Source organism: Bombina bombina, chromosome 2 (genome assembly GCF_027579735.1).
Source record: "Bombina bombina isolate aBomBom1 chromosome 2, aBomBom1.pri, whole genome shotgun sequence".
Classification (NCBI taxonomy): Eukaryota; Metazoa; Chordata; class Amphibia; order Anura; family Bombinatoridae; genus Bombina; species Bombina bombina.
Genome location: NC_069500.1, coordinates 811,372,380 through 811,383,382, shown reverse-complemented (window position 1 = coordinate 811,383,382; position 11,003 = coordinate 811,372,380).

Sequence of the window (11,003 nt, the reverse complement as noted above, 5' to 3'; positions counted from 1 at the left end):
GTGGCCCCATCTTATGCAAATCTCTTTATGGCGGAATTCGAAGAGAGTGGCACAGAGTGCTTCAAGAGAGAAGAAATCATATACTTTAAAAGATTCATAGATGACCTGATCATAATATGGTCAGGAAGAGAGGAGGATCTACTCATCTGGTTTAATGAACTGAATACTGAACATAGTACTTTAAAGTTCAAAATGAACAAAAGCCAGGATGAGATAGAATTCCTAGACCTAAGAATCTTTAAAGAAGATGGAAGGTTGGGTACAACTTTATTCCGCAAGCAAACAGATAAAAATTCCCTTCTAGAGGCAACAAGCTGCCACCAACCAGCACTAAAGAAGGCTTTACTCAAGTCACAGTTCGTTAGAGTTAAAAGGAACAACACCGATAGAGACCGGGCTAAACAACAGACAGAAGAAATGAAGGAGTGTTTCTTGAGAAGAGGATATCAGAAGCGAATATTGGAGAAAGAGATTCTGGAGATTAGTTCAGAAGAAAAAAAAGAGATACAAGAAAAGCTGGATATAGAGGAAGAAAAAATGACTTTGGTCACGACATATGCAGCTGACAAAAATGAGCTAAATACAATCTTGAAGGATAACTGGAAGATATTAAGTTTAGAGGAATCCCTCCCATTTAAAAGAATGAGCAAACCGAGGATTGGATATCGGCGTGGGAAATCCCTAAAGGATATCTTACAACTCACTGACCCAGTACATTGTTATTCCACCAGGACGTGGCTGGAAGAAGTCAAGCCAGGGTGCTTTAAGTGCAGTGGGTGTACCACCTGCAATGGACTAATTACAGGCCAGTTTTTCCATCACCCAAGAAGTAGGAAGAGATATATGCATAGATACAGAATGACATGTACTACGAGCCATGTAGTATATCTGCTACATTGTCCGTGCAGTTTATTCTGTGTAGGGAAGACGTCAGACAACCTGCAAATACGAATGGCCAATCACAAGAGCTCAATACGGGCGGCCATAAAAAAACAAGAATCTGATCAACCAGTGGCTCGCCACTTCCTAGAAAGTGGACACAATGTATCTGATATCCGTTATACATTAATAGATCATGTTCCGGTCCCTAGGAGAGGGGGAAACAGAGATAGGATCCTGCTTAAGAGGGAATCAAGATGGACTTTTGAGTTAAATACCCTCACACCAAAGGGCTTGAATGTTAAGCTGGACTGGCAATGCTTCTTTTAAATTTACTAAAGTGAAGCAATAAAACTTAATTATCTAGTTCTATATAATTTGCAATGCAGTTGTAGCAACTTTAACTATGCATTTATTTTCTCAGATTGTCAGAATTTAACTATGTGTTTAAATCCTCGTGATGTATTTAAAGTGATCACCTGCATGATGATGCATTACTGATAGTATATTTGTTCCTCTAATGATGTGGTAGGGTATAGGAGACCCTAATAATAAGATTGGAACGCTACTACCAGTAAATAAAATTTGATGAATTTGATAAATTGCAAGTATAGCAAAAGAAGGGAAGGATAAGGACATACTGTATGATGTTTTTATATTAGGTAGATGTTATAATATAGTCTTTTGTGTTTTTTCTATTTGTTTACACAGGGTTACTAGGGGAAAAATCGATCACTGTTTATAGGCTGCCTAGCTACAGGCGACATCTGTAATGACGTAAGCACGCTAGGGTTGGCAACGGTAGGTGGTTGGCGACTTCCGGTGGTGGAACCTGACAAAGAGTGGCGTCTCATATAGGATGACGTAATAGGGGCGCCGGGTAAACACCGCTAGAAGCCGCATGGAAATGAGGTGAATATACAAAGCACATAGTAATTAATTAATTGAATTATTTATGCAAATGGTTATTGATTAGGGTACAAGTATTGTGATGATTTGTGCACACTGTAAGTAAGTCTGAGGACGGGGGTGAAACCCCGAAACGTCACTGGATACACAGTAAAGAAAAGTTTGTGAACTTAAACGGAGAGTGCCTGCTTTTTTCCTATACTATATATATAAAATATTTTGGATATATTTAGGACAGCAGTCCGTTCAAATAGGGTGTTTGCTATACCTGTAGCTTAAATATATATATAAAATAAGTCTGACTAAATAGGGTGTCACTACATCTGTAGCTTAAATTTAAAAAAACATGCCCCCTAAACAAAAGTTTTCTTTAGAAGAACAATCTGAGGTGAAATGAGAGACTTAAACAAAGAAAAAATAATTTGACTGATGAAGAAAGGGCCCATTTACGGGAAGCAAATGCAGATCAGAAAAGAAAAGAGAGCAAATATGACAGAAAAATCAAAGACATCAAGAACAAAGAAATGCATTTGCTCATAGAATAAAACGTGCACAAAATGTAGTATCTCAAACAAAAAAACAGCACAGCATAAGCAATACAGAAAGGGAACGTAAAAGAAAACTTAGTGCAATTCGTGTTCAATACCATCGTACATATTTTGCAAAACATACTCAACACATTGCTGCAATTGAGAGATATGATGATTCATTTGATCATTATAACTGTGGAGAGCTAAATGTTATATGCACCAACTGTGATGCACTACATTTTCCAAAAGAGCATCCATCAGACAAACTATTCAGTCAATGCTGCAGCAAAGGAAAAGTAATTAATGAACCTATTAAAGTTGCTCCTTTAATACAAAGCCTAATGACAGGAACTCATAAACATTCAAAAAACTTTCACAAAAACATTAGATCTTTAAATAATTCTTTAGCATTTGCTTCAATGGGGGCGAATATTGCTCCTCCTCCCGGTTATGGGCTTTACTGCTTTAGAATTAATGAAATGGATCACTTCATCCTTCCTGTGAACTTAACCGAAAGTTTGCACAACTATATATTCTTAATCCTGATGAGGCTGCACAACAGCGCCTTATGATTAATGAAAATGCAAATTGCAACCCTGAACTAATGACTGAGTTGAGTTATTTTATGGCTTTAAACAATCCTTTTGCCGAAGCATGCAAAATGTTGTATAAAGTAGAACAGGAATGATTAGAAGATGCATCTCGAAATGGCGTTACACCTGCAACTGTGACCATGGCAATAGTACAAGATCGTTGTGAAAGCTTTGCGGCAAAACTTAATTATTGCTCAAGTACTAACAGGTACCAGTGAAGGGCAAAATGTCTTTATTCCTCGAATAGACTTAGCCCCAAGTAAAGCAGATCTTCCTTTTATATTACGAAGAAGACAATTTCCTGTTAATTTGGCATCCGCTATGCTTATTAAAAAGTCTCAAGGTCAAACTTTAAATAGAGTTGGCATCTATTTGCCTGAACCTCTTTTCAGCCATGGTCAGCTATATGTAGCTTTCTCTAGAGTTAAAAGCTCTGCTTGATGTAAAAGTTAAAGTCATAGATGGACAAGGACAAGGCTACTTATTAACAGGAAGTGATGCCTGTTTTACAAAAAAATATGGTCTACAAAGAAATATACTCAAAGTAGACATAATTAGAAGAGCAGCAATTCTGGATGCATTTAGGACAGCAGTCCGTCCAAATAGGGTGTCGCTACACCTGTAGCTTAAATATATATATATAAAATAAGTGTGACCAAATAGGGTGTTGCTATACCTGTAGCTTATATATATATATATATATATATATATATATATATATATATATATATATATATATATATATATATATATATATATAAAATAAGTGTGACCAAATAGGGTGTCTCTACACCTGTAGCTTATTATATATATATATATATATATATATATATATATATATATATATATATATATATATATATATAAAATAAGTGTGAGCAAATAGGGTGTCACTACACCTGTAGCTTAGATATATATATATATATATATATAAAATAAGTGTGATCAAATAGGGTGTCGCTACACCTGTAGCTTATTATATATAAAATGTTTTTAATATAGTTAGAAAAGCAGTCAGTATAAATACAGTGTTGCTTAAATATTTATATAAAAGCAGACTTACCAAATAGGGTGTTGCTACATCTGTAGCTTAAAAAATAAATAGACTGCCCTCTGGACAGGCTTATCGCCTAGTGTATATATATGGGACTTTTTAGCAACAGAGTTCCTCTATCTTATTATTCTGCAAATCCATCTTTTAAGTGGACCCACGTTCGTATCAATTATCTGTGGAAATAAAGTATCACTTAGTATAACAACTATTACCTATTTTTAAGTGTTATGGAATTTGTTCAGTTTTTTCTGTATGTTACAATTAGAGGCTTTTGAAAAGGCTCTCTTTCATCTATTGTACTAGTTAGTTTAGAGGTGACCTTATACTCTGGTGCTGGACAAAGCGAATTTTGGTGTGGGTCGGTTTGGGCCTACACACTTTCCTCTTAGCGTTAATATATATAGATAGATAGATAGATAGATAGATAGATCGATAGATAGATAAATAGATATATTTAGACATAGAGGCTGATTTATTAATATGCGGGAGGACATGATCCACTGTAGCGCAGTCAGCATTTAACATTGCACAAGCATTTCTAGTGAAATGCTTGTGCATTGCTCCCCCTTGCAGATTCGCGGTCAAGCAGGGGGTGTCAATCATCCCGATCGTATCTGATTGTGATGATTGCTGTCCGCCGCCTCAGAGGTGGCTGATAAGTTAACTATATAACTCCTATGCGGGACCGTTCAAAAATAGACTATATGTCTTAAGACCACTGCTTCTTAACTTATGTTTCCGGCATTTGCAGCATGTTAAATCGGCCCCATAGTGTAGTATAGCACTCCAGATTACAGAATTTTTTATAATTCTCAGGCCTGTAGGTCCTTCCATGCCAGGGGTGCACTCTGGTATGCTTAACACAGTTCATAGATTAAGAAGTCAATCACTGGGTCTTATCTTCTTAACTTTTATTAAATGTGACATTTTGGGGGTTGCCCCCGTCCTCAGACACATACAGAGATTAAAAAAACACTCACCATTTTTATGTGCTCCCCTTCCTCCCCTCTCGCGTCATTGCCGGATGTGTTCCAGAAGCTTACATCATCACGTGACCCACTCACTGCATCGGTTCTATGTGAAGAACATAGGATTTCGAAGTATTCCTAATGCACCTTCCGCTTTAGTGCAGTTGGTCTAGCGCAGTGTCGGGTAAGCGCACAAACAATGCCTAATAGTTTTTTTTTTTAATACAGTAGCAATATATTAAGTCCTGAAGTTAGCGCACTTGGGTCTTTTTTCTTTCAACTTGTAATACCAGCGCTAATGCGGCTAATACACACTCATTTTATACAATGAGCAAAGTTTAGCAAGCGACTTATAATTTGGCCCATAATCAGATATACTGTATATAGAAATATCTGTTTAAGAAATAAAAAGAACATTTTCTTCTTTGTGAAGAACATAGGTGTTACGGTTGCCTCCAGGCTGGCTGGAAGTTGGACCGTAGAAAAGGATGCTCCTAGCGCTCACCAAAGGAGCAGCAGCACCGTAGACTCTATAACTGCTGCGTAGCCACCATAAGTAATGCAGACTCTATGAACCACCGCTGCTGGGCTGGTATCTCGCCGTCTGCTCTGCGCCCTGGACCTACGACCAGGCTCCAGTAGGTGAACCTCTTCCTTCTGTAGCAATCCCTGTAGCTAAGGGAGTATGAAGAGCATAGCAATCCCTGTAGTGATTATAAGCTGTATCCTACAAACATGAGTCAAAGCTTCAAGTTAGAGGGTCAACATAGGTCTGATGTGCTGGAGCACACAGCCTGCTTTTTATTGAGGTTACATGCAAACAGGACACTCTCAGGGGGAGGCATAAAATCCCCCATCACACATTTAATATTAGATAGAGACACTCCCTTTGACAGGCCACAACAGCAGATAACATTACACACAAGAAAACAATGCAGTCCACCTTATCAATACTAGTCTGATTAGACAATGGGAAAGTTGATCACTAAACCTAATTAGAGCTAATCCCAGCAGACTTGTATTTAGAATAGGTTTCTTGAAGCTGAACAAAATTTAACTCTTAATGGCACACAATGAAACTGAACCAAGTGGGAGAAAGCCAGGGACAAGTCATTTCACAGGTCTGGGGACATAGTCTTAAAGGGGCATTGTTCATCAAAGTCACAATATGTCCCCAGATGGTTCTTAAAGGGCCACACACACCCAACAAAAGTCAATATACTCTCAGGGGCACAATCTTCCAGGGGCCATAGTCATGAGGAAGGAGGCTGGCAAATAGGCTTCTCCAAAATCCAGGGAAGCAGGGCAATTTTCCATTTAAAGGGCCAGTTACAAACAGCAGTTTGTAACATATCTCCCCTTTTGGAGGGAGACTAACCAGGCACCTGACCTTCTGCCGGTCAGTGCCTAAGTTAGTCTCGCAACCCACCCACAAATAATCGTTAGCAGAAAAGTACCCCCCCCCCACAATACGTAGTACTGGCCTGTAAGTTCCAGGTTGTAGGATGAAAGTGTAGCATCCTCGGCCTTCCTGGCACAGCTGGGCAAATAGCTGATGGTACTTGGGGGGCAGAGGCCAGCGGCACTCTGCCCTGGTGCCAGCGCTTCTGCTGGGGTGAGGGGTTTGCAGGCCAGTCCTGTAACAAGGACAAGGTCTGTAGGGCAGAGGCCAGCAGCGCTCTGTCCTGATGCCAGCTCTTCTGCTGATGGAATTGGGGCATAGTCCTGCCCGGTGGCAAAGGGAACGTGGGGGTCAGTGGGGGTTAACATCTCCACTGTTAACCCTGGGCCCAAGTTAGGAGTTAGCTGGGGAGGGGGAGATTGGCTTACCTCCTCCTCCTGATACTCCGGCGGCCGTTGGGAAGGGAGGTCGATGCTCTCCTCTTCCTGTGGAACATGCTGCGGCTGGGGAGAGAGACCGGTTGTCTCCTCTCCCTGGAAGGCACACTCCGGCTGGGGAGGGAGGTCGATGCTCTCCCCTCCCTGTAGCTGGGTCTGTCGCTGGGGATCTGGGCCGCCTGCCCAGCATCCCTGTAGGGCCGGTAGAGAGACTGCGGTCCCATCTCCACCTGCCTGCTGGGGGTCCTCCCAGGACCAGTCTATGAGGCCTGCTGCCTCTGGTATCTCTGGTTGGGGTTGGGGAAGGAGACCGGTTGTCTCTTCCCTCTGCACAGTATACTGCCGCTGGGGAGGGAGGTCGCTGCTCTCCTCTCCCTGTGGAACATGCTGCGGCTGGGGAGAGAGACCAGGTGTCCATACCCTCAAACTCCACAGTTGGCGCTCAAAGGCTCGTGCCGCTTTGTTCTCCGTATCCAATTCCCGGATGATGCGACTGACTACCTCCTGCGCAGGGTCTGGACCATATCGGACTAGCCGACTCTTTACCTCTGGAACGAAATCCGCGCCCTCATAGCGACGGATCCGGTTGAGGTGCTCTTCACATGGTTCTGACCAGTATCTTGTCAGCTCCATGCTGCTGTAGGTAGGGACGCTGCGCAGTGGCTAGCGTTGCCCTCAATTACTCTCCTACGATACCAGTGCTGTTGTGGTGCTGCTCCTTGCGCTAGGACGCCAATCCCACCGCTGCCGCCAAATGTTACGGTTGCCTCCAGGCTGGCTGGAAGTTGGACCGTAGAAAAGGATGCTCCTAGCGCTCACCAAAGGAGCAGCAGCACCGTAGACTCTATAACTGCTGCGTAGCCACCATAAGTAATGCAGACTCTATGAACCACCGCTGCTGGGCTGGTATCTCGCCGTCTGCTCTGCGCCCTGGACCTACGACCAGGCTCCAGTAGGTGAACCTCTTCCTTCTGTAGCAATCCCTGTAGCTAAGGGAGTATGAAGAGCATAGCAATCCCTGTAGTGATTATAAGCTGTATCCTACAAACATGAGTCAAAGCTTCAAGTTAGAGGGTCAACATAGGTCTGATGTGCTGGAGCACACAGCCTGCTTTTTATTGAGGTTACATGCAAACAGGACACTCTCAGGGGGAGGCATAAAATCCCCCATCACACATTTGATATTAGATAGAGACACTCCCTTTGACAGGCCACAACAGCAGATAACATTACACACAAGAAAACAATGCAGTCCACCTTATCAATACTAGTCTGATTAGACAATGGGAAAGTTGATCACTAAACCTAATTAGAGCTAATCCCAGCAGACTTGTATTTAGAATAGGTTTCTTGAAGCTGAACAAAATTTAACTCTTAATGGCACACAATGAAACTGAACCAAGTGGGAGAAAGCCAGGGACAAGTCATTTCACAGGTCTGGGGACATAGTCTTAAAGGGGCATTGTTCATCAAAGTCACAATATGTCCCCAGATGGTTCTTAAAGGGCCACACACACCCAACAAAAGTCAATATACTCTCAGGGGCACAATCTTCCAGGGGCCATAGTCATGAGGAAGGAGGCTGGCAAATAGGCTTCTCCAAAATCCAGGGAAGCAGGGCAATTTTCCATTTAAAGGGCCAGTTACAAACAGCAGTTTGTAACAATAGGAATGTAAAGTATTCCTTACGCACCTTTTGCTTAAGCACAGTTTAATCTAGCGCATAGTTGGGTTAACGTGTGAGTGATAACTATTAAGCATTTCTTCTGTTCCCCCTATAGAATCCTATGGGGAGAAGGAGTTAGTGTGGTCGCTATATCCGAAGTCCTGAAGTTAGCTCGCTTCAGTCTTTTGCTTGTGTGCTACCTTTTTACTTTCAACTTGTAATATGCGCGCTAGTCCAGCCACACTCGTTTTTGTGTGAAGCTAAAAAAAAAAAAAATCAGCACTTGTAATCTGTCCCAGTGGGGCCTAGTTATCAAGCCGTCAACCTCAAATACGCTGGAATTCCGCAGCGTATTTGTGGCGAGGCTGATTCGCCTTAGTTATCAAAGGCTAGAGACCGGCAAAAGTAGAATTTTGTGACGTAAACCTCGATCCGCCGGACTCAGTCCGACACAGATCGATTCTTACGTCACTCCAGATGTTCTGCACACAAGTTCGGCACAATCTGACTACTTTTGCTAGTTATCAAAAAACTAGCAGGTACGCTCGACACTTTTCCGGCCCAGCGTACCTGGTTTTCAAACCGCCACCCTGGAGGCGGCGGATCCCATAGGAATCAATGGGAGTCTGACCATAGCGAAAGTACAAGTTCACTGCTGCCCGACATCCCATTGATTCCTATGGGAAATGTCTACACCTAACACCCTAACATGTACCCCGAGTCTAAACACCCCTAATCTGTCCCCCTACACCGCCGCAACTAAATAAATGTATTACCCCCTAAACCGCCACTCCTGGAGCCCACCGCAAGCTACTCTATAGATATTAACCCCTAAACCGCCGCTCCCGGAGCCCACCGCAACTATAATATATGTATTAACTCCTAAACCGCCGCTCCCGGACCCTGCCGCAACCTATATTAAATTTATTAACCCCTAATCTGCCCCCCCCTACACCGTCGCCACCTATAATACATTTAGTAACCCCTATCCTGCCCCCCACTACACCGCCGCCACTGTAATAAATTTATTAACCCCTAAACCTAAGTCTAACACTAACCCTAACACCCCCCTAAACTTAAATATTAATTAAATAAATCTAAATAATATTTCTATTATGAACTAAATTAATCCTATTTAAAACTAAATACTTACCTTTAAAATAAACCCTAATATAGCTACAATATAAATAATAATTATATTGTAGCTATCTTAGGATTTATTTTTATTTTACAGGCATCTTTCAATTTATTTTAACTAGGTACAATAGCTATTAAATAGTTATTAACTATTTAATAGCTTACCTAGCTAAAATAAAGAGAAATGTACCTGTAAAATAAAAACTAACCTAAGTTACAATTACACCTAACACTACACTATACTTTAATAAATTATTCCTATTTAAAACTAAATACTTACCTGTAAAATAAACCCTAAGATAGCTACAATGTAATTAATAATTACATTGTAGCTATTTTAGGAATTATATTTATTTTACAGGTAACTTTGTATTTATTTTAGCTAGTTAGAATAGTTATTAAATAGTTATTAACTATTTAATAACTACCTAGCTAAAAGAAATACAAAATTACCTGTAAAATAAATCCTAACCTAAGTTACAATTAAACCTAACACTACACTATCATTAAATAAATTAAATAAATTAACTACAAATAACTACAATTAAATACAATTACATAAACTAACTAAAGTACAAAAAAAAAAAGCTAAGTTACAAAAAATAAAAAAAATAGGTTACAAACATTTAAAAAATATTACAACAATTTTAAGCTACTTACACCTAATCTAAGCCCCCTAATAAAATAACAAACCCCCCAAAATAAAAAAATGCCCTACCCTATTCTAAATTAAAAAAGTTCAAAGCTCTTTTACCTTACCAGCCCTTAAAAGGGCCATTTGTGGGGCATGCCCCAAAGAATTCAGCTCTTTTGCCTGTAAAAGAAAAATACAACCCCCCCCAACATTAAACCCACCACCCACATACCCCTAATCTAACCCAAACCCCCCTTAAAATAACCTAACACTAATCCCCTGAAGATCTCTCTACCTTGAGTCGTCTTCACTCAGCCGAGCAGCGATGGAACCAAAGAGGAGACCAGGAGCGGCAGAAGTTATCCTCCAAGCGGCGCTAAAGAAATCTTCCATCCGATGAAGTGATCCTCCAAGCGGCGCTGAAGAAGTCTTCCATCCGGGCGATGTCATCTTCCAAGAGGCGCTGAAGTAGTCTTCTATTCGGGCGATGTCATCTTCCAAGCGGGGTCTTCAATCTTCATCCCGCCGACGCGGAACATCCTTCTTTCCCGACGGACTACCGACGAATGAAGGCTCCTTTAAGGGACGTCATCCAAGATGGCGTCCCTTCAATTCCGATTGGCTGATAGGATTCTATCAGCCAATCGGAATTAAGGTAGGAAAAATCTGATATGCTGATTGAATCAGCCAATCAGATTCAAGTTCAATCCGATTGGCTGATCCAATCAGCCAATCAGATTGAGCTCGCATTCTATTGGCTGTTCCGATCAGCCAATAGAATGCGAGCTCAATCT